Genomic DNA, 24,447 nt, shown 5'->3' on the forward strand with positions numbered 1-24,447 from the left:
AAGCTGCACATCTCCACTACCTTCACTTATTTATTTAAAATTCCTAAGCTTTTTTGTAGCCATAATGTTCTTGGGAGCCATGAAAACAAGTGTAAGCCCTACTTTAGAAACGAGGGCACAGAGGTGAGACAAGGCAAGGACACTTGTCCAACCTACACAGAGGTCAGTGGCAGAGATGAAAAAGAAACTCAAATCCAGTGAAGAAACTAATCCTGCCTCCCTTTCCACTGCCATACTGATAGCCAGACGTGTCAAGACAGAAAACCAGCCTGTTCTGAAGTCTCCAGATACATTTCCTAAGAATGAATTCAGTAAGAATCCCCAGCTGAAGGAATTCTCCCTCCACCTGTTAGGGTTTGAATATGCAATGTCTTCCATAGACTGTTTTGAATGCTTGCTCCCATGTTGGTGGTGATATTTGGGGAGCCTGTGGAGCCTTCAAGCAGTGAGACCTACTAGACAGGTCACTCGAGGCCAAACTTTGATGACAGGCAGGCCCTGCCAATCTCTGTGTGTCCTGGTCTGCTGTGATGTGAACAGCCTTTGCCACATACTCCCACCACCATGGGCTCCTCTGTCATCCTTCTCCATCATAACAGACTAGAACCCTCTAAAACTGTGAACCAAAATTAATCTCACCTCCGCTTTACAGTGTTTCTGCAAGGTGTCGTGGCCATGGTGACATAAAGGTAGCGAACAAACTACTTAACCAATCCGTAGGGTTTTAACTTATTTCACTTAGAAGCAGGAAGATACACACACACACTCAGAGATGCACATGCAATCGGCGTCTAAGCCAATCAGCAACAGTACATAGAATCTACACAGCATCTCTGAGCACTGCTGGCCTCATTCCAGAACACTGTGTGGGCCTCATCCTCCTGGAGGCAAGAAGCTGTGTCACACAGAAAGCCCAGTCCAGGTCCTCAAATCTCACAATTGGATGGACTGTGGAAGAAGAAATGCACACGTGCCTAAGTATGTACCTGCATGGAAGTGAACTTGTCTCTTCTAGTTGCTACGTTATACAGCTTTCCGTCAAGACAAAATACCTGAGAAAAATCAACCTAACAGGAATAATGGCTTCTTTTGGTTCAGAGTCGTCGATATTCATGGGCTCTAGAGCCGTGGGCCCGTGGTAATGGACGGTATGGGAAAGAATGTGGTAAGGCAAAGATGCTTACCACATAGCAGCTAGGAAGCTGAGAGAGGAAGGGGTGGGCTCCAAAATACCCTTTAAGGCCACACCCCAGTGACCTAAACTTAAGTTTCCACCATCTCCCAACAGCTCCATAGCCTGATGACCAAGCCTTTACCCTACAGCTCTTTGGGGACATTTAAGATCAAACCAGATGACTAAGGATCAACTATAATTATCTATCCAGTAAAACTTGAAAGTAGATCACAGTCTGGTTTAGTCTTTGATGTCAACTGCTTTCCCCATTGATAATTCAAGGGCGACCCAGGAAATGAAGGAAAGGGGCTGGAGGCCATTCTACCTCACTCAGTGAATACAATGAACACAGGAACCCGAGCTGCTGGGCAACCTTTGGAAAGCAGCCTAGGAGGTGACAAGCAGACTTGGTGACACTTTGAGGTTGTGGGGTCCAGACTATGTCCCCTGGGGAAGAGTTCTTGAGGCTGAGATGAGCCCAGGGCAGGTCAAAGCAGGACACAGTGTGAAGAGGGAGGGGGTACAGAGAACAGAAAAAGAATTATGTGCTTCGCAGGCAAGGAATTCTAATTTACTGTTCACAAGCCATGGGGTAATTTCATCTGTTTTATTGTTCTCTGAACTATAAAAGCAAAGCAAACACATTCAGGCCTGCTTCTCCAGGCCTGGAAATCCTCTCCTTTATGGTTAGGGGGGGTTTGCTCAGAGCCACAAAAACAAAGGTACTGAAGGTAGAGATGCTGTTTTCCCAAGACCCCCTTGCTGGTCTTTTGTAGAACACAGGCCCCAGAAACTTTCCTGGACAGGAACTTGTCCTGTGTACCAGGGAAGATCCTAGATCCCAGAAGCTGGGCTCTGGTTCAGGGTCTGCCATTAATTGGACAGGACCCTGGCAAGCCACTTGACTTCGAGCCTGGGCTTCTTACATGTTAAACCAACTTGACAATGGTGCTGGTTCCGGCAGTGATGAAACTATCGTGACACACAGCGGGCTTTTTCTTGACCTCGAAGCATTCTATACATGTACACTGGAATCACCTATTTAGAGGATTAAAAAATCTGATGTTTTGTCTGAAGGTAAATGCTTCTCAAATATTAAAAATAAAAATTAAAAAAACCGGAGTCAGACTCGAGCAAACAGTGAGAGGGTCTCAAATTAATGTTGAGTTGAATCCTAATTAACACATTGCCCTGCCTTGCCCAGATAGACAATAACTCTTACTCCTTCCTGCTCCATAAAGATGGGCATTTATTGGGAAGAAAACAAGACTGCTAGAATACAAGTCTGCGCAAATATCTGGGTCTCTGTCCAGAGGCAGGCCCAGACGCGGTTTGGTTGCATGTCTATGCAAATCCAGCCCAAAGAGTTTCGAGCCTGTCTGCTCTGACTAAATGGCCAGATGTCATTCTTTCCTCTAGGGCTGAGACTGTCCTCAGAGTACTCTGCAGAGAAAACTTGGGCTCTCTCTGCTACCGGTCTGCACTGTGTGTCATTTCGAATGGAAAAGGAAACTGCCATGCTCATCACTGCCAACAACTCTGACATGTGCTAAGCAGGCCTTGCAGGTGGTAAAGCTTCCAGTGCCATGTTCCAGTTCCCCTCCATTGTTGGGTCCCCCGACACCAGGGTGTCATGGAGGGCATGGGCAAGAAGGACATCTGTGTATGTAGGAGGTAAGATCCAGAGCAAGAAGGATGTTCCAACCCTGAAGTATCCTAGCAAGCATGGCGCTGTCACCAACTGCGACAACATGGAAAAGATCTGGTACCACCCCTTCTACAGCAAACTTCACACTGCCCCTTAGGGTCACCTGGTGCTTCTGACTGAGGCCCCCAGAGCCACAAGGCTATAAGACAGATGATGATGTAGATAATGTCTGAAACCTTCAACACCCCAGCCATGTAGGTGGCCATTCAGGTGGTGCTGTCCCTGTACATCTCTGGATGCACCACTGGTATTGTTATGGACTCTGGTGACCAGAACATATATACAGTGCCCATCTATGAAGGCTATGCCCTTTCCCATGCCATCTTCCATTTGGACCTGGCTAGCCAGGTTCTGACAGACCATCTCAGGATGATCCTACTGAGCAGGGCTACAACGTCACCGTCATGGCTAAGTGAAAGTTTGTGAGTGATATTAGGAGAAGCTATGTTATGTTGTCCTGGGTTCTGAGCAAGAAATGGCTACTGCTACATCCTCATCCTCTTTGAAGAAGAGGGGTAAGTGATCACCATCAGCAATCAGTGGTTCCAGTGTCCAGAGGTGCTCTTCCAGCCCTCCTTCCTGGGCATCCCTGAGACTGCCTTCAACCCTATCATGAAGTGTTATGTGGACATCTGCAAGGACCTGTGTGCCAACACAGTGCCGTCTGTGGCACCAGCATGTACCCAGGCATTGCAGACAAGAAGAGAGATTATATCCCAGCATCCAGCACAGTGAAGTTCAAGAGGGTAAGCACCCATCTTGATTGGTAGCTTTATCCTAGCCTCCCTGTCCACCTTCCAGCAGATGTAAACCAGCAAGAAGGAGTATGGTGAGTCGGGTCCCTCCATCATCCACTACGAATGAATGCTAGATGGACTGAGCAGCTTACAGGCATCTGCCCCACGAACTTGATCACTTGGTGGTTGGAGAGAGCATGCTGTGCAAGAGAATCCCCAGCCTGGTGAGCATCGTGCAGGGTATTAACTGGCAGCTGACAGTTCCCTGATTTCTTGAGGCTGCTGGGTTTCCATCTTGCCAGCCTAACAAAGTGGGAAATCAGAGCCTTAGGACCCAGTTTCCATTGCAGTGATTTCCCCTGACCACCATGGGTTATTACTTGCCTTGAATTAGGAACGTTTGCATTTACACCTGTAAATTTATTCATCCTTGAATTTATGCAAAGGTTTTGTGCTTGATTCTTGAAAAAAAAAATGACCAATTTTTGGTTTTCTATGCTTAAGTGAGAACATTAGGACCCAGAAACACATCAACACATCGTTGTGCAACAAAAAATGAAAGGGGTTCAATTAAAAAGAGAGAGAGGAAACTTATTCCATCTTAGGCACAATAAGCACGGCCCTACTTGGGCATTATATCGGAAAATACAGTGACATGAAATGCTGGCTTTGACCAGCCAACGCACTCTCAAAGCAAGGACTTCATCACTCCAAACTTGCATTTTCTGCGTCCACATAGATATCTCTCAGCTCAACACTGAGACTCATAAAAATAAGCATCTTCCCAGGTACCCACGACAGTGCAGAAGTGTCTCATCTAGCTAGAGATTTCATGGTATCTCTCAACATGGAACAATCTTCACGTTCACTAGCACATTCACAGATATCAAATGCTCAGCAAGAATGTTAAATGCACATATTTTTTTGGAAAGCTGGTATTCAAAGAAAATTCAGTCTACAGTGGCCATTGTGGATAAGGGTCCCTACAGCATTTCTATAGGAACAGGGACCACTCAGGACAGGACAAAGGAGAGCCTGGAAGAGGCAGGCCTTAACAGCCTTACTCTCTGGGCATTCAAACAAGCCTTTGAGTGTCTCCACACAAGAACTCCCAGGCTCTCAGAAGATCACAGTACTCGCCATTTAGAATTGATCTTGTAACAGGGATGGGACTGGAGTCTGGCATAGAAAAATACTCTTTGTTTTTAAATGTCATTTTTAATTTAAAGTAATCCATGCTCATTGTAGATAATAGAGAAAATACAGAATGTTATAAAGAAATCAAAACCATTCCCTTTTTACAACAGAGACAATCATTTGCATGTATATAAATGCATGTGTACACATAAAATTAGAAGCATAATGTATATAATTTTGCAGCCCACAGTTCTCACCTAAAATTACTTAAAAGCATCTTTCAGTGACACTCAGTGTTTGCATTCCACGAACACCCACACAACACTTACTCTGTGCCAGAGACTGTTCTAAGTATCCCACAAGCATCCATTCTTCACGGCACGTCCATGGGCTGTTATTATGAGCCTGTCTGCAGCTGGAGACAGTAAGAGACCATGGAGCTGATGGAGAAATGAACTCATTCTTTCCTGACTCCCAAGGCATGCCCTTGACCACCACACTGGACATCTCTGTGGACTCAGGGACCTTCCTGCTTATGACTCTGTAGTACTCTAGGGTGGTCTTCTATGACTGGGACAATACCATATTAAAGATCTTGATGTCCCTTCTTAGTGAGGTCCCTCCAGCTCTGTGACTACAAGGTATTAAGTGGGACCCACCCAGATAAGTAATTCATCGTGAACTGTGGGAAGACACCGCCCAGGCACTGTGCTGCAGGCTGTTCTGACCCTGGCCTCCTGTTCCGTGGGTCTGGGGACTGGCTAACCCCACATACTGGTGAAGTCCGGCACTGAGCTATTAGCCTCCATTCCTCAGCGCTGACGTGAGAGTTTGTAACTGCCCATCTGGGCACAGAGATTCCTACCAGGCACCTGGCCCACGCCAGGGCAAAGGAAAGGCCTGTCTGCCTTTTTGTTTGCTTGGCTTTATGGTTTACTCATTCACTCAGTTGGACACATACTTGTACAGCACCTACTGGGGTTACACTGACAGATTCTGGAGACCAACAACCCTGGGATAGACCACTAAGCACATCTGTGGCACTCAGAAGAGTTCCTTCCTGCCTCGACCACTTTCCTCTTTTATTATCAGGTGAACCCACACTCAAGGCTCCTGGGAAGACTCTGAGAGTCAAGTTCAAGTCAAAGAAGTTAGCCTGCCTATAGCAAGGACTCAGTAGCTGTGGGCTTTGTTTCCTGCCCCTTGCCTACTCTTTCTGCTCCCCCTGAGCACATCTGCTTGCCTCTCCACTGGGTGAATTGGGAGGGGAGTAAGGCATCAACCACCAACTCCAGCCCTGTGATTCGGGAACCCTCAGCATCCTCTCTAGTTCACAGCTGAGGTGGTCGGTGTGCCCAGTCACCAAACCACGTGGGACAGTGAAGACTCTTCCAGAAGTGCCCAGAGCCATCAGCATCCTGTTCTTAGGTGTCCTGATTTGCTCTATGTTGCTGCAATAGACAAATAAAAAGACACGGTGGCCAAAAATCACTTGGAAAGGGTTAATTTGGCTTCTACTTCCTGATCATAGTCCATTATCGAGAGAAGCCAAGGCAGGAACCTGAAGTCGGGAACTAAGACCGAGAGCATGGAGGAATGATGCTTACTGCCTTGCTACCTTTCTTATATAGCCCAAGCCCACCTGTCTAGGGATGGTACTATAGACCAGGCCCTCTACATCAGTTAGCAATCAAGAAAATGCCCCACAGACATGACCACAAGCTAACCCCAGAGGGGCAATCCCTCAATGGAGGGTCCCTTTTCCCAGGTGTGTCAAGTTGACAACCAAGATTAGCCACCACACTAAGGCAATTGCCTTCTCCTTCCAGCGAGTAAGTTGGGGGAGCTGCGTCCAGTCCCTAGGCTAGAGGACCCTGCTTCTGACACTGTTGGTTCCATGGGTCCTGAGGCATGCAGGAAGCTGCCTGTCATCACCACTCAAGTCGGCCAGCCTCAGGACACTGGTCCCCAAGCTCTGAGCAGCATTTCCAGATGAGGCACAGGGAGCCACATCTGAGCACGTGACCAAAGGCAGTGCCGCCCTGCAGAGTTTGCTCTTCTTCATCAGGATTTCCACTCTGCCCTGGAGCTGAAAGGGAAGAATGGGCTTCTCAGAGCCTGAGTGGTAATTGCAGGAGACTCTAAGCTCAGTGAGGCTAGCCTCTGCCTGGAGTCATCCACCTGCCCTCCTAAGAGGAGCTTCACAAAGCATCCCAGAGTGGCCAGGGGCTGGATGGTGCTGTGGAGGGTGGGGAGCATGGCCTGAGGAAACTTGAGAGGCAGGGGCCAGAACAGTAAAACAGCCCCAAGCTACAGTGTGGGCCACTGAGGGCATTTTTTTTCTTTTCTTTGAAGCCTATTTGACCTAATCAGTAGAGACCCAAGGAAGCTGACTGCAAGGCAGACCCAGCAGGTCCCTCGAGGTTTCTGCTGCTCAACTGTTTCACTCTATATCTATAGCCTCCTGCTGTCAGACCCAGACAGACAGACAGCAGTGTTTAAGGTTGTGTGTCTGACCAACAGAAAGCCTAGTACTCATCTGGGGGCCTGGCCCTTTACCCAGAAAACTGCATGTAAGGGTTGCAAAGCTCAGCCGGGAGTAAATGTGCTTTGCAACAAAAATAAATGTTCCACACAATAACCAAATACACCCCCAGGACTCAAGAGCTCCAGGGAAAAGAGATGACCAAGCCATCGCACACAAACTCTCCATGGGACAAGGGCAGAGACAAAGCCCCTTAGAAGCTGGTCTCTTCCTTGGCACTTCAGAAGCCCATACCCCTCCGCTGTGGTAAAATCCACTGAAGGATGTGGAACATCTGGCTTTCTCCCCTTTGCCTGCTGGTGAGCACATGGTGGGAAATGGTCAATGTCACTGAATCTTCTCTGCTTCTGCAGCGTGTAGTAGCACGTGAGGATAAAACACAGCTCACCTTATCAAGTGCAGCAGAGCTGACTCTCTCCACAGCAGAGGCTCAGGTTATTGACTGTGGGCTCTGGCTGAGTACCTGTGAGGAGACAGGAGGTTTAAAGACTGGTGCCTGACCTGGACTGGAAGGAAGATCCATGCCTACCATGTGCTAAGTGGCAGGCACTGAACGAGGGAATCGATATTGGCAACATCCCTCCCAATACACCTATGGGGTGGGCATTGATAACTGTGCTTTGTAAAGTGCAAGGACCAAAGCCAAGAAACATTAAAAGCCAGGGCCATGAGCAGGGGAGATATTGTATACAAACTCAGATCTTCAGGCCTTACTTGGGGTCCCAGGAATTTGAAACTGCAATGCCTTTTGGCTGGCCAGGCCCTGACCCAGGTGACAATGGGGGACAAGAAGGCAGAAGCCACAGTGACAAGTCTTGCTGAGCAGCTCATGGCTCTAAAGCCCAATAGAAGGGGGTCTGGGTAACAATGGGATGGGACCAACTAAACAGAGCTGGAAACCTAGAGACAGAGAGAAACATTCAAATGCTATGTGACCCTAGAGTTCCAGTCAACCCAACATTCTCTCCAGAGGAGCCCCATTGGGTTCCAAGGTACACCCCCAAGTGCTACTGGAGTTGTTGGGTCAGAACTGGTCCCTGGCAGCCCTAACAAGCTCATTCCACCACTGGTCTTCAACATACCAGTGAAAGACACAAAGTAGTGATGAAAAGGAGGGGAAATTTAGTCTATGTGGCCACACTTGGGAGAACAAAGAGCTCACTGCACTTCTCCACATCCCCAAGTCCATCATCTGGGTTCTGACACAAGATTTACATTTAAATAGCAAGCAAGAAACATTGGGCTGGTGAGATGGCTCAGTAGGCAAAGGCACCTGCTACCAAACCTTTTGATTTGAGTTTGATCCCCAGGACCTACGGGGTGGAAGGAGAGACCTAACTATGATGTCCACATGTGAGTTATGGATGCACATGTAAATAAATAAGTGTGAGGGGGGAAACCAAGGTAAGTATTTGTAACTAAGCAGTTCTGGTCCAGGTGTGATGCTCCCCAACCTCATCCACGCTGTCTCTGCTCTGGTCTCTCCAGCTAAGTGGGCTGACAAGTTGTCAGAACTCTGTGAATTCTTTTTCCAGGAGAAAGCTAGTTCCCACTCTGGCTGGTACCAGGCTCCCAGCAGGAGATTCCTAAGGACATTCTAATGGGGTGGTCTATTGTTTTCAAAGTCCACCAACCAAAGGGAGGGGCATAAGTGTCTCTTCAGGACATTGTTAGGATTTCTGCCAGGGCCCTGCAGGAGAATCCCACCTCTGCCACTGACCTCTGGGTTCTCAGACCCAGCATCCCCCAGCCTTGGGAGCTGTGAGCAGCCTGCAGAGAATGTGGGGACAGACCTTGCCCAACCTGGAGCAAGAAGACAATGTTACTCATCTACTTCCCAACAGCTTCTAGTTGGAATGTTCCAGAACCACCAACGTGGCCCTGGAGCTATGAAAGCCTGGAAGCATCGTTCCTACCTTAGTAGTTTAACCTACTTTCAATCAGCCAAGTGCCAAAGACGAGTCCCTGGCATGAGAAGCTATAATGAGGTCAACATAGGTTTCCTTGACTACTCAACACAGCACAGTGATGTACTGAAGCCCCAGGGAACATGGAGAGAGACAAATGGATTTTTTTTTTCCTTTCAGATATTGTCATGGCAGGGACAAACAGGAACAGGCTCTTCCCAAGCTCCTTGCCATGTTCTGACTTCCCACAAAGTTTGTGAAGTTTCACAAGTTTCCCAGAGAGGCCACCCCCATCCTTCCTGGGCAAGCCCTGGAGTACTGCAGCCAGGCTAGGGCTGCGTCTTCTCCATCACGGCTGCCTGCACAGGGACGGGCCAAGGTGACACCAAGACATGTCGGCGGGATGAAATGAGCAGAAAGGGAGGATACAGCTCCACCCTCTGCCCACCCCCTCCCACCTCCTTCTCAACCGCATCCCTGGACCTGCACTCTCACCCACAACAAAAGCACCTAACTTCCTGCCTAGTTCACCTCCCATACCTCTCAACCACCAGGTGTCCTTCCTTCTCTTGTTAAAACCAGGTGACTTAACATTTTAACTCCTTTACTCCTCAAACAGCCTGATCAAAAATGGCCGTGGGCAAGTCACCTGCCTTCTGCCTTTGGTTTTTCCTACTGGCAAGCTGCGGTTCATAGCCATCTGGCTCAAGGTGCTGGGCACTGTGCTGGCAGGTTTTACATGTGCTAGCTCCTCCTCCACAGATCTACTCTTTTCAACACAGAGTGAGTCATAGAAATGCTAAGTAATCCAATGAAGTCACACAGGCAGCTAAGTAGCACTGGATTTCAGCCCCCTGCCAAGGGTAGCCAACCCCAACACTCCATCAAAGGGAGCAGATTCCAGCAAAAGCTGACACATGGGCATCTGGAGGCTGAGATCTTTCAGCGTATCCACTGGACAGAGGAGAAGGGAAGGCCAATTCTGGGATCATGGCTGCTGGATGACTGTGTTCTGTATTCAGCTCAAAGGGTCGCTAAGGAAGAATGGGTAGTTAGCACATGACATGTGATGCTCTGCTTGCTCAGCAGCTGCTACAGGATAAGAACCCCCTCACCTGTTCTAAAGAACAGTGTGGGGAGGTGACAAATGGAGATGATGGCCAAGACAAGGTAGCTGGCCACCCTCCTTCCAGGCCATGAACACCTGAGCATGTGTGCTCACTTGAGGGCCTGCATCCAGGAACTCTGACCCCACAAATCAGGCAAGAGACCCCTCAGATGATGGACATGAGGAGAAGGGACCAGGGTGCACCTGACTGACAACTGCAGAGGCTGAGCCCTTAGGCCAGATCCTGAGCCCCTCAAAGACCCTCCCCTCTCTAAGGGACAGGGGATACAGTTTTGCTGATAAGCCTTGCTAACCTTTTCCTTTCCCCAGACTTTCCCCTGGCTGCTTAGCCCAGGGGTGAAATCATGCGTCTTTGTGCACAAGTTCAACAACTGTAATTTGCAGGGAGTTAATTACCTTCAGACTTTGATCTGTGGCATTTCATCTCTATGGTTACCAATCTAGCATAAACAGTTATCACTTGTCTCTTTCTCATAAAATATTCTCAAAAAAATACCCCCAGGGCTCCAGTCATGGAAATCAAATACACAAAATGTTCATGGACTCTTAAATGTTTTATGTGAAATATCTCTAACTGCAAAAATAGAGAAAATTGAGCAACTATTGGCTATAAATAATAAGTCAAGGATTATGAAAGTTTGCTTTTCAGCCCAACCTTCCAGAGCATAGGCTCCTGTGTGAGGCAAGTGTGGAGGGGGATGAGGGGTTGACTGAGTGATGGGCAAGGTGTCCTGAAAGCATGTCTAGCCATGAGTGTGTTCACACTCAGTGACCAGAGTACAGAGGACTGATGCTCAAAAGGACCATTGGGTAGGGGATCACATAGTTGATTGTACCTACAAGGTGCCCCATAAGACCTATACAACTAGAATCAACTCACGTTGCATGAATAAATGAATAATGATAATGATAGTTAGGGTGTCTAACATGTAGAGTGTATGCCAAGCTGCTGGGATGTACACTTTACAAGTAATTCTTCATGTGACCCTCACAGTATTCCTAGGAGCTAAATGGGCTTAATGCATAACTTGCAAATGAGTGAACAGAGATTCAAGAAGGTCATTGCACCTAAGGGACAGAGCCAGGGCTCACACCCAAGCCCATCTCCATTCAGAGCTCCTGTTCTCTCTGCCACTCCTCCACTGTCACCAAATAGCAACCTCTCAAGTCCTGATGTCAGGTCTGCTTAGCCAAACTGAGGTTTTCAATGCAAGAGGTAACTGTTCTGCTAACCTACTGAGGGGCGCTCCTTAGACAGATGACCCAGTATCTCTGGTCAGTGGTGTCCATCTGTACTGTGCCCCTGGCAAATAGCATCTATTCACTGGTCATTCTGCATCCCTGGCCAGAAGTACCTGTCCACAGGTAAACTTCTAATATAGGACCCATGTCATAACTCCAAAGGTGTGCAATGGTGTTCTATTTTGCTTTCTGATACTATAATAAATACCATGACCAAAAGCAACTTTGTGAAGAAAGGAATTACTTAGCTTACAGGGTATAGTCCATCACTGAGAATAGCCAAGGAAGGAGCTTAAAGCAGAACCCACCTAGGGAACGCTGCTCACTATCTTGCTCCCAGGCTCATGTTCAGCTACAATTTTTATATAGCCAGACTCACCTGCCTAAGGATGGTACCACCCACAGTGGGCTGAGCCTTTGACATCAATAAGCAATCAAGAAAATGCCCCACAGGCGTGACCACAGGCAAATCTAATGGAAGCAGTTTTTCAATTGAGGGTCCTTCTTCCCAAGTGTTTCAAGTTGACACCCAAGATCAGCCACCACTAATAAGAATATGGTACCCGGTGGACTTGAGCAACACCACAGCACTGCCCATACTGCACACAGCAAGAGATGGATGGAGGCACAGCTGGGTAGGGCAGTGAGCACTTCAACCATGACATTGCCTCAAGATGCTAGATGCCACCTACCTTGATCAGGGACCATTTGGAAATGAGGCCTAAGACAATGCCCACAAAGCTTAGGCCTGGGGTCCTAAACTGGAAGTTAGGAGACCACTGTTCTAGTCCTAGTACCGTTCCTGGCTCTGAACTTTAGATTCCTTATCTTTGAAATGGGTGTAAGGATCAGGGCAGCTCTAACGGCAAGACAAAGGCTTATTTACGTAAATGCATGCATGAATGGGCACTTCCCCCTCTAAAGACCACCAGATGAGGCTCCTGGGCGTCCTCCAAGCTGTGATGCTTGAGAGAAGGAAGCATGGACTCCACCAGGCTTTATCACCCTCATCCTCATTCACTCATCTCTCCTGTATTTCCCCTTCCTCTTGGAGGCAGCTGCCAGAAGAGCACTCAGGAGCAGTCCAACCGTCAACCACGCCCACAGTCCAGACCTTCCCAGGCCAGGCACTGGGCAAATACTGTCTCATGTTCTCTCCACGGGCATCCTACCTGGGGACTGAATGCCCCATTTGACAAAGTAGGAAACTGAGGTTCAGAGTTCTGGTAACCTGCCAAAGTAACAGAGGCCATTAGCCAGCAAAATTTGAACTGCACACTGCTGGGTTCCAATCCCTACAGGTCTCACCATACATCATCAGCTCTGCACTGGGACAGCTCTGCACTTAGGACCCCAACCTTCCAAGTTTTCCCAAATCTTGGTTCTATCCAAGAATCCCCAAATGAAGCCATTTCCCCCAAGGAGAAATTTGCACAGAAAACCATTCCACAGTTAGAGAGCTGCCATCTCAGCGAGACTAAAAGGTGCTATTGCTGAAACCCTGGTGTCCTTAGACGCAAAGACAAAGTTGCTGTGGTGGCCCTCCAACTGTCCTCCTTCACCCCTGAGGTCACTGTGGTGGCCCTCCAACTGTCCTCCTTGACCCCTGAGGTGACTGTGGCTCAGAGTGTCTTTCTTGCTCTTGAATGAGCTTTATTCCTCACCAGGGTGGTCCCTCCAGGGAAGTATTCATTTACTCAATGCTATTTTTCCAAGTCCCTACTGTGGATGGGACGCTAAGCCCTGACAATGAAATAACATGGCTCCTGTGGCACGTAGCTTGTGGTCCAGAGTGGTGATCAAATTCCTATAGAAATGCTTGTCTGTCAGTCCACCCCTCACATACCATCCTCCAACATGCATCCTGGAATGCCCTGGAAACTGTGTCCAGAATGGGAATTGGAGATGCTACTTAATTCAACGACATTGCTACCCCAGGTCCATCAAAGGCCCTTTCATTTCTTATTTCAACTGTACTTGCCAAAGTTTAGAAAGGCTAAGTGTCCACTCAGTGGGGCCTGAGATTGTGACATGAGGGTTATGGCTGATGTTGACTCTAGGGTCACAGCACAAAGATCTAGATATGGCTGAGCCTCAAGGAACAAAGTAAACAGGTCACTATGGTTGACCAGCATCCCCTGAGGGGGTGTTGTATGCTTGACTCTGTAGCTATCAAGGTCGAGAAACCCTGGCTCTGCCCTCTGGAATATGGATGCTGAGAACTTAACACGGTCAGGAGGAAGAGGAGGAGGAGCAAGGAGAGGCTAGAAGAGGAGGCCATCAGAGGCAGTTGTTGGGGTCACTGGTACAAGCAAATGAGGGTCCATTTTCACCAGGATCTTCTGAATTTGCCCTATCAGAAGCAGAACAAGGTGCTGCCTTTGAAAGGAAGGGCTGACTCACCAACACCCATGTCTAGGGGGCAGGGGGTGTGTGCGCTGGCCTCTTGTAGCCTTCTCCATCTCCAGGCTGAGCCTCAGAAAGAGCAGCAGGGGACACTATGGTAGAAAAATGTCCATTGTGAGCTGCCCTGCCAGACAGCCAGAGAGAGTCTGGATCTGAAGTCCTGTGCAGACAGGCTGTTGTCTTTCCTACAAAGCCTCCATCCTGGGAGGGAGCAGAGCAGGCCGGGCCCAGGTGGTGGGGAGGAGCAGGCCAGCAGCAGCCCTGGAAATGCTCAAGCTTTACAATCCCTCAGCACATCTCTGTTCTCCTCCACGAGCTCAGCCCTCAGCCCTCAGACATTTCAAAGCCATGAATTTAAGCAAACCAGGTGCCTTCATTTAAAAAATAAAAATCTAAAATGCAAGTGATTTTGCAAGGGGAATGTGGTGTGTTCTTGGTGTCCCCAGTTTTATAAGCCCAGACACCAAGCAAGGACACTCAGGGACCATGCAACACTCCCCAGCACCCATAGGCTGCCTGCCAAAGTCAGGTCCTGTGGGCAGAGACAGGGTGAGAAAGGCCTCTCCTCCTTTACCCACCCCTATCCACCTGCAGCCCTGCACCTTGCCAGAGGGCTGTGATGCTTTGCACCTTGACGGGGGGGGGGGGGGGGGGGGGGGGGGGGGGGGGGGCGGCGAGGACAGAGGCCCATTCCACGGGAAGCTCCTGTTGGGGCCTGCCTTTCCCCTGAATCTGCTTTACCCTGTAAAGTATAAGATGGTGTTTTGGAAGCCCCAGATGGGAACACTCCAAATGCCACCTCTTCAGGCACCCACGGAAAGCAGCCCCTGCTCTGCTCCGAGCAGGCGAACCTGAGAAATGTTCTGCATCAAGAAAGACAATAGACTGGGTTGAAAAGACACCTGTAAAATCTCCCATATTTACAACCCATGAGACATCCAAAATTCAAAGTACTTGAGACAAGACTGTGGCTGCCACTCAGTACACTGAAAATGGGCAGCTGTGGCAAGACCCGGAGGCCATAATGTTATCTTAGTTATAGAAACCAAGTTGTGGTTAGCAGATACTTCAAAACCCCAGCCCTTCTGCATAATAATGTTTGGGAAACTCCCCTGGAGCCCCAGTGGACTGAGCCCCATGCCTCAGAGGCTGTAGTCAGCCCAGCTGCCTGGCAGGGGCCGGGACACAGCTCACCTGGAGGCAGCATGCAGCTGAGAGAGGTGGGAGTGAGCTCTGAGGGCTTCCTAAACCCATACTGCAGATTCACACTAGAGAAATTTATTTACACCCCCAAACTTAAAACCACTAAGCTAAGGTTCATGCATAGTTCACAAAGCTTGCATCTTACCCCAGGGTCCTGTTAAGCCTCCCTGGGCATTTAAAATAGGAATTAAACAGAGTAAGAGATCTTGTGAAATGATACATGCGAAAGAAAGATGGGTAGAGGGGGCTATGATGTCATACTGTAATTACCAAAAGCCCCTTCATGCAGGGATAGCCTGGGCTGAGTCCTGGAGGGACAGAAGGTTCCATGGTGCCCCTTCTTTCACGTTGCCGCACTGATTTCAGAGTGGTGGGACTGACTTGGTTTCGGGTTTTGTTACACTGTTTTGTTTTTGGCTGATTTTAGCTTGTTTATTTCCTGTTTGTTGGTTTAAGTAATAAACACTAAGCCCAATTTTCTAGTACAATTAAGTACATGCTCCTGGTACCAACACTCAAGACTCTGGCCAAGACCCCCTTGCTGTCCACTGGTTCTTGTTCATCAAGCAGTATCTCCCTGGTCACAGCCCACATCTAACTTGTAGTTCCTGCCTCCACTGTTCTGCCCTGTAGGCTGCTCACTCACCCTCCTCTACCCATGGAGGTACCACCTGTCCTTAAAAGTCAGTCACTACTACCGGCTCAGGAATACTTTCCTGAACCTTTAACTAGAACCCACAATATCGTTCCAGGCTGCTGGTCTGGGATCCCTCTCCCTGGTAGATCTCCAGTGAGCTGCTGGCTGGCTTGCAGCCCTGCAACCAAACACAATCCCTCCCCTATCCCAGGAAAAGATGGCAGCCTAGTCAAGCATGTTTCTTGCCCATGGATTTCTACATGCCTTCACTGCTTTTCATTCCTGTTTGGAATAAACACATTTAGTCTCTAAACACGTTTTCAAGAGTTATGCCAAGTGTTGTGCCTTCAAAGACGAAATCACAGAATCTTGTGAGATGCTTGTTAGTCCAACACGTGTAACCTCAGCTTCTGCCTTTCCCTCTGACCCGGAGCTTCCGGCTGAGGCCTGCGGGCGGACCACGGCCTGAGCCAACTGAAGGAGAGGCTCCTGCCTTTGCAGAGGGGTTCTTGCTCAGCATCTCTCCCTCTTGCCCGGCTCCCAGCATCCACATCTGGTTTCCCTTCAGCACAAATGTCACAATGGACAGATTTTGCACTTCGAGGATTTATGATTCTTGCCGCCTCTCTTGCTTTTGATATGATTCCATTATGTGCTTAAAATCTGGGCTGTGCTCTTGGCTCCCAGGAGCTGTTTATGACATTTCTTTTATGGCCTTAAATTGCTCACTGTTAAGAACCTGGTCTTGTCAGAAGCAGTGAGTAGCCGGCTAGACACAAAATTGCAACATCTCTCCCCAGCCTGAGAAGTTTTCTTCATCTGAGGATAGTCAGAGCTAACATTTACCTGGCAGGTAACCCCTCAAAGCAAGGCCTTTGACCCTCTTCTCCCACCTGAGGGCCAAATGCTGATTTCAATGCAAATTAGTCACAACCACCCTCCCCCCAGGCCAGTCATTCCCTCTCTCCTCTAGGCTCCTGGCTCTAATGGTAGACATTCCAGGCAGAAGATCTTTAACCAAAGAGCGCCAATGTCACAAATGCTTCACTCTTAATAATTTTCCATGTCTGCATTGTATTTTTCAAGAAAGGGCCAAGAATTCCAAGAAAAGGAGACCAACTGTTAAGCTGTCAGCAAGATTTCTCCTGCCTCCCAACCCCCTTCTGCCAGATTTCCCTCACACAACAGCCAGAGTTCTTCCTAGAGGGCTTGTGAGAAGAACCCAGCCCTTGTGCCTGGAATTCTCTGTTGGGTCCCTGATGTCAGTCAGGGCTGAAGTCAGAGCTTCACAGCAGACCACACCAACAGGGGTTATTCTCCACAGCCAGCCTCACACTGTCCCCATGACTCGCACTCAACACTCAGTGTTCCCGTGTTATCCAAGAGTACCTTCCCCCCATCAGAGCACCGCAAGGCTCTTACCAACTCTAACATGTCTCTTGCATGCCAGCCCGTTCAGCCTGCCTCCCCTGCTCCACTGCATCAGGAATGCCAACAGAGCCTGCAAGAGAGTTCATAGCATGCCTGTCCCTCCTCTCCCACCCCTGCCCAGCCACACACCACAGAGATTTAAGAATCCTCTTAAAAGATGGGTGGCCCAAGCCACATTACCACCCTCTGGTATGGGATACAGGGGTACCAGTTAAAATACAGGACACTCAGTTCAATTCAAATTTCTGATAAGCAATGGCTAATTTCTAACGTAATGTCTCAAGTAGCCCATGGCCATCCTGCCTTCTTTCTTGCTGACTCTGGCAGCTCAAGTGGATGGGAGCTCTGAAGTGCCCTGGAGGGAAAGCCCTAAGCATGGGACAGCATCAGGACCTGGAGAAGAGGGCAGGGTAGTGAGTAGGACCCCTGTCCTTCTGGGAGATAGCACATTGCTGTACAGAGCAGGACTCCAGAGCCAGGCTGCTCAGATCTGAATCACAGCCCTGGGACCTGTGCCTCAGTTTCCCTTCTCTAAATGAGGCTAGCCACATCATGCGGATGTTCTAAAAATTAAGTAAGTTAACATTTGTATATCCCTCAGAACAATTAATGACACATAAGTGCTACCCCAAGCATTTAATGTAAAGGAAAAGAGCACAGCCAAGTGAACTCCCAGGCCAGGCTGGAGCTGAGGGTGTTGAACGCTGTGACATCACATCCATGCATCATGTACCACATGACAAGGCAACATATGCATGTCCTGTGTCGGCTCCTTTGATCCTCATTACAGCTTTATTATTTATTTATTGCTATTATTTTCCTTTTCTTGACCACCTAGCAATAAAGGCACAGGGCTGTTGAATAGGATTCTAAACCAGGAAGCCTGGCTCCATAGTTCACCAGTAGGCAATAAAGGGAAAGGTGAAAAATGCTCCCATTGTCCACTGGGCACCTGTCAGGACACGTCCTTGACCGAAGCTGTGTGAGGAGATTTCTGAGAGCTTGTGAGAAAACTCCAAGTAAACAAGACAAGAGTCTTGTAACCTCTGTTCCTCCATAACATGGGCTGTTCCTGGAATGTGCTTCCGCGCCCTCCCAGGTGGCGTGAGTTCGCTTCAGATTATTCATTACAGCTGGCTGTGGCTATTTGTTTATACGTCTCTATGGAAAAACATGTTTTCGCCACGAGTGGCCAGTCCTTGTGATGGTACACTTGTGTGACTCTTCTTAACCCTCAGAGTATAAACTGTCTGATGCTCTCAATAAAGTTGGCTATTGCAGGAGACTTCAGTCCGCCTCATTTTTAGGCCTTGTTCTGCCAGGTGCATGCCGCCAACTAGAGTGGTAAGCAGGCACCTACTGTGTGCCAGGCCCTGGAGTAAACAAGAAAGCCACAGAGCAACTTGTGCCGTTAGATGCTCAGTCCATGGAGGGGAAGATTCTGGAGGGCAACAGGAATAAGCAGCCAAGGGCTAGAAGAGCCCGCCCTGCACACAGGCAGCTCGAGGGCTTCAGGTTGGGAAGCAGCTTTCAAAAAAAGCCGAAGAACACATGGTGTGGTTAGAGGCAGGGTGGCAGTGCAGACCCGTGAGGTCCGTTACCAGACACCTGGATATTAGGAGAGTGCAGGGCCTTCGTGCTGTGTCTCCATGAAGTACATCCACCAAGAGAAGCCCAAAGCAGGACAAGACACACTGAGGCAGGTCTAGCCACATGGAGTGGGCTGCACAAAGTGGGCATAATTCTGAAGACAGGGCCTGAGCCTCGAACATGGCATGGTCCACCAAGGACTCCCCTCTCCTGTAGCATCTGCCACAAAGCCTCACATGCCTCTCACAGGTGCCCAGGAGTGGCTAAGCGGTCTGAGTACAGGGCTCCTGGGTTTCTATGATAAGATCATTCTCATAAATCCTAGGACACCTAACCTTCTGCCTCTCAGAGGAAGACTTCTGTGTCCCTTTCTCCACCACCCTCCACCTTGCCACTTGATGACCTTGTCATAGTAACACTCAGCTGACTTTCTTTTCCTGCAAGTGTGACCATGCAGCATTCCACAGTCACTGCAGTCAGGATCTTCAGACCGGTGTTATTATTCTTCGGCTCTCATTAGCTACTTGATCCCTCCTAGGGCTGTGCGTGCAGACACAAGGAACTCTTTCAAGGACATGTCTCTCTGGTACAGATTTTTTTTTTTTTGAAACAGGATCTCTCTAGCTCTAGCTCTTCTAGAATTTGATATGTAGACCAGACCGTTCTCAAACTCACAGAGATCCGCCTGCCTCTGCCTCCCAAGTGCTGGGATTAAAGGTGTGAGCCACCACTGCCCACTTCGTTATAGATTTTTAAATAGAGTTTTCTCAAGTGAATGAGGCGAGCTCACTGACATCAAGTTGTAACATAAATATCATCCCCAAACCTCGTGCCCACTGATGGTCCCAGCACGATGCTCCCTTCAAACACTGCTCTTTAAGCTAAGTGGTTCCTTCCTGGATAGGATGCAGGTGTAAATGCTACAACACCACGCCATTACTAGATTTTTCTTTGGCCACTAATAAAGACGGGCATTTGTGAATTGTTTGATAATTATTTCTCCTGAAATTATCCTTTGTCCATTTATATGTTAAGGCCTTCGCTGAAAGCATTTTTTTCTGTATTAAGATAGTAGAATGTCTATTTGCTGGTAAATAATAGCAGAATAAATGCTATTCACTGACAAGTCATATTTGCTTCCAGCATCTTCTGTCATGTTTGGGCATATCCTTCAGAGTGGCCCTGTTACTTGTCTGAATGTAATAACCCCTCTGCTGCCAAAGCTACCTGGCTGTCCAGAGAACCATTCCCTCCAGGTAGAAGTCCTTCAGAAAATCTAAATATTCCCAGTATAAAGAACAAGCCGCCGGGTGGTGGTGGCACACGCCTTTAATCCCAGCACTCGGGAGGCAGAGCCAGGCGGATCTCTGTGAGTTCGAGGCCAGCCTGGGCTACCAAGTGAGTTCCAGGAAAAGGCACAAAGCTACACAGAGAAACCCTGTCTCGAAAAACCAAAAAAAAAAAAAAAAAAGAACAAGCCAGGGCCGGGCGGTGGTGGTGCATGCCTTTAATCCCAGCACTCGGGAAGCAGAGGCAGGCGGATCTCTGTGAGTTCGAGGCCAGCCTGGACTACAGAGTGAGTTCTAGGAAAGGTGCAAAGCTACACAGAGAAACCCTGTCTCAAAAAACCAAAAAAAAAAAAAAAAAAAACACACACACACACAAAAAAACACAAAGAACAAGCCAGGATCTGTCCTTGGGGACCTCAGCCCTTTATCCCCTCCATCTCAGAGCAAGACCCTAGGAAGGGAACCAGTTCCAAAGGCCTGTGACTAGAGGAACCCCGCAAAGGAGGTGCACCCCTCCTGATATTCCACAGGCTGGGGTCGCACTCAGAAAGAGACACACAGGCCAGCAGGCAAAGGAGACGCTTCAGGGTGGAAGGTGCTGTATTAGTTTAATCTCTATTGGTGTGATTAAACACTGGCCAAAACCTACTTGTTGGGGAGAAGAAGGCTTGGTTGGGTTACACATCTGGATCACAGCCCATCATGAAGGAAAGTCAGGACAGGAACTCAAGGCTGGAACTGAAGCAGAGGCCATGGAGGGGTGCTGCTTACTGACTTACTCCTCATGGCTTGCTCAGCCTGCTTTCTTATTCAACTCAGGACCACTAGCCCAGGGATGGCACTGCCCACAGTGGGCTGGACCCTCCCACATCCATCGATAATCAAGAAAATGCCTCACAGACTTACCTACAGACCAATCTGAGGGAGGCAATTCCTCAGTTGAGGTTCCCTCTTCCCAGGTGACTCCAGCTGTGTCAACTTGACAAAAATTCCAGCCAACACAGGTACCCACCATTACACTCCGTCAGCGGAACCAGGTAGAAGTAAATATTCATCAGACCCACCATGTCAAGTGTCATGAGTGGCAAATGGCTACACATGTATGTGGCTGAAGCATGGGATCCTGTTGTCTGCTAAACATCTAGGGAGAGGACACAGAAACAGGATCCCGGCTAACACTAATGTCCTTTTTGACCTGTGTGAAAGCCTACTCCCTTCCTAGGCCTCAGTTTCCCTGTATGTTCAATAAGGGTGGAAGAGGCTTACACCCCTCTTGGAGCTTGACTCTAGGATTCCTGTCCCAACAGAGTAGAGGGACCCTCCTTCTGAGAAGAGTCATGGAGACAGATTGGGATAAAGAGGAAGAGAATCTCCTTTTCTTCTAGTTCCTGGGGCTGGAAGGTAGCTGTGACCAAGCCCTACCCTTGGAGTGGTGATACCTGGGTGGAGAGCTGTGACCTCCAGGAAACCACCCCATTCCTCCTCCCAACCCCATTCGAAACAATGCTGGAGGGAGAGATGGCTTTCCTCAGACCTTGGGCAGGCACAAACACTCGTCCCCTCTTCCAGTGCATGCATATACACACACTCTTACGCATAGTCTCATGCTCTGCACAGCCTAGGTTCAGCAATGTTCTCAACGGCCCTAAGCTACTGCCTAAAGCATGCGCCTATTTACCCAATGGATACAGAACAAGGCTGTAGTAGTTTTCTATTGTGATATAACACCATGACCAAGACAGTTTATAAAAGGCAGGGTTTACTTGGCTTACCGCTCCAGAGGGATAAGAGTGTGAGGTGGCAGAGATGCACCGCAGCACCACCAACTGAGGACCAAGTACTCAAACAGCTGAGTCTATGGGGGATGTTTTCATCCAAACCACCTCAGAGGCCAGGCTGCACACAGTGTTCACCTGAGGATGCTGAGGATGGAGATGACTTAGGGACTCCCCTACAGTACACCCCCCAACGAACATGAAAGTAACAGTGTGCCGTGGTAGTACGTGATGTGCCTGAAGTGATCTCCTCGGCATGGGAGCAGCTGCTGCTGGGCTGCCCAGTGCTCGGGTCTGAAGCATGGATGTGGGCACAGAAGATGGGAGGTACTAGGAAGAGCAAGCACTGTGGGCAAGAGGGTTGGTGAGCAAAGATTCCCCAGCTGGGACCATTGCATGCCAGAGAGATATGTCAAGGCAGGGTCACAAGCATGGCCAGTGGAAGGGATGGCAAGCGCTGGCCACCGGGGGCGGGCACTGTGGGGCATTCACCTGAGGCTCCAGATCAGGCTACCCTATCGGCCACCTTATCAGCCTTTATACCCAGCCCAGTAGTCACTTCATCCCGAAAGCCATCCTTACTTCTGCCCAGGATCATACCACACAGCACCAGCTTCTTCATGGTATCTACCTCTGAGGAATTTTCACACATCCCACAGTTGTGATGGCATCATCAACCCTCCCCTGGGAACAAGTGCATGTGCTTGCTCATGTGAGTCCCCAGTATGTGCATAGAGCCTGGCCCACAGCAGGTGCTCAGTGAGTATAAAAAGAAAAAGATGCGCAAATTCCCAGGGGAGTTTCCTCCCTGGGATGGCAACTTGACTACATCTGGAATTAATTGAAAAATCCAAGTCACTGGGCACACCTGTGAGGGATATTTTAGTTAACGGGAATCATTTGAAGTAGGAAAACCTGCCTTAAATCCAGATCATTTGAGATCAGAAGCCCCTCCCTAAGTCTGGGCCACACCCTCTCCTAGCAGCCTATATTAAGGACATGGAAGAAAGCAGCTTTTGCTTTCTGCCCTTCTTTGGGATTCTGATGTATACTGAAGACCAGCTGAGACATCCAGCCTCATGGACTGAACACCTACTGAACTCTTGGACTTTCCATGGGAGACAGCTGTTGTTGGACTAGCTGGACCACAGTCTGTGAACCTCTCTAACAAATCCCTGTTTAATATATATAGATGCAGCCTGTCATTTGTGTTCCTGTAGAGAACCCTGACTGATCCACTCCCTCACTGAGTCCTGCTTCTTCTGCTCTCTCTCCATGTCCATGCTCTCACTCCTGGGTCTACCCTCCTGTAGAAGCAGCAGGCTGGTGTCATGCTTACGCACACACGCATCAGATTGTCCTCTAAGTGACAGGCATAGGTGTTGCCCAGAGGGCAGGCAGCATTATTGGACAAAGAACTTCCGTCTTTGTGCCCACCTAATACTGTCTCCACACCCTACTCAAAGCCCCAGCTTGAACCCAATAGAAAGTTCACACCCTGAGGCAACTTGGGAGTCAAGCTTCCTCCCTTTCCCAGCTGGGCAATGTCACATACATAGTCAGTGGAAGAAGGGATACCCCCTTTTCTATGCCCTGTCTCCAAGTGCCCACACAGAAAGGATACAGTGTATGCATTTTGCAAACCAAAGATGGGCATACATAGAGTGAGGTATACACCAGGAGGCAAAAGGCTGGCACATCTGACCTCTAGTCTAGCCCAGGAAATGGAGAAACTTTGTCCCATATTTTCAGGGTCTATAAATCTCAGCGCTGAGTCGGTGGGTTGGCTCTGCAGGTAAGCATTTGTTGCCAAGTCTGCTATCCCAAGTTCAATCCCTGGAACCCACAAGGTAGGAGAGAACTGATTTCCATAGGTTGTCTACTGACCTCCATATGTGGGCCATGGCACATCTGTGTCTTCACACACACGCACAAATAATTAAGTATAATAAAAATATAAAAATGGGCTCAGGGCCTTTAGAGCTGTCAGACCTCCGTATATTATTGAGCCAATATAGTAAGGAGCACTAAGTTTTCAGTAGTAAAAATACTTTACATGCTTTGACAAAGTGTAGTAGTTAAGAAATTCCTTTTGTAAGATTGAAGTGCATGGGTTTTTAAAGGTGTATGGTAATTGTGTACTTAAGTCTTGCAATGGGCGTGTATTATGTGGTTCTGTTTCTGAGAACTGGTCTGATTTTGAAAGACATCTCTCCAACTTCAATGGTGAGAATATTTGTTGCACAGCACCGCTGAGGATAATATATGGTAGCAAACAGCCCAAGAGCCCAGAAGGGCGTGATCAACTAAATCAGTCACGGCATATCTGTACAATCAGGTATTTACTATGAAAATAATGACCAAAACCAAAAAAAACATCAAAACTTTTGAGAGCTTATTACTGTTAGGGACCACATTAAACCCTTGACATGAGTCAACACTCTTCTTTCTCACCATACTCAAAATACTTTATTCCCATCTCACGGATGAGGAAAATTGAGGGCTAAAAAATCATTTGCCCAAAGTCACATGCAGGC

The 24,447-nt window shown here is 48.5% G+C and overlaps 1 long non-coding RNA gene and 1 pseudogene across 1 annotated transcript; one reads left to right on the forward strand and one right to left on the reverse strand.

The window, feature by feature from the left end:
* Positions 1-1,767: 1,767 nt before the first annotated feature.
* On the reverse strand, positions 1,768-9,965 carry LOC131910901 (uncharacterized). Its single transcript, XR_009379241.1, has 2 exons — positions 9,858-9,965; positions 1,768-2,212 (listed from the first exon to the last, which is right to left on the reverse strand). It is a non-coding gene; the product is annotated as an uncharacterized LOC131910901 (long non-coding RNA).
* On the forward strand, positions 2,674-3,746 carry LOC131910900 (actin, cytoplasmic 2-like; annotated as a pseudogene).
* Positions 9,966-24,447: the final 14,482 nt, after the last annotated feature.

The sequence above is a fragment of the Peromyscus eremicus genome, chromosome 5, assembly GCF_949786415.1.
Source record: "Peromyscus eremicus chromosome 5, PerEre_H2_v1, whole genome shotgun sequence".
Taxonomy (NCBI): Eukaryota; Metazoa; Chordata; class Mammalia; order Rodentia; family Cricetidae; genus Peromyscus; species Peromyscus eremicus.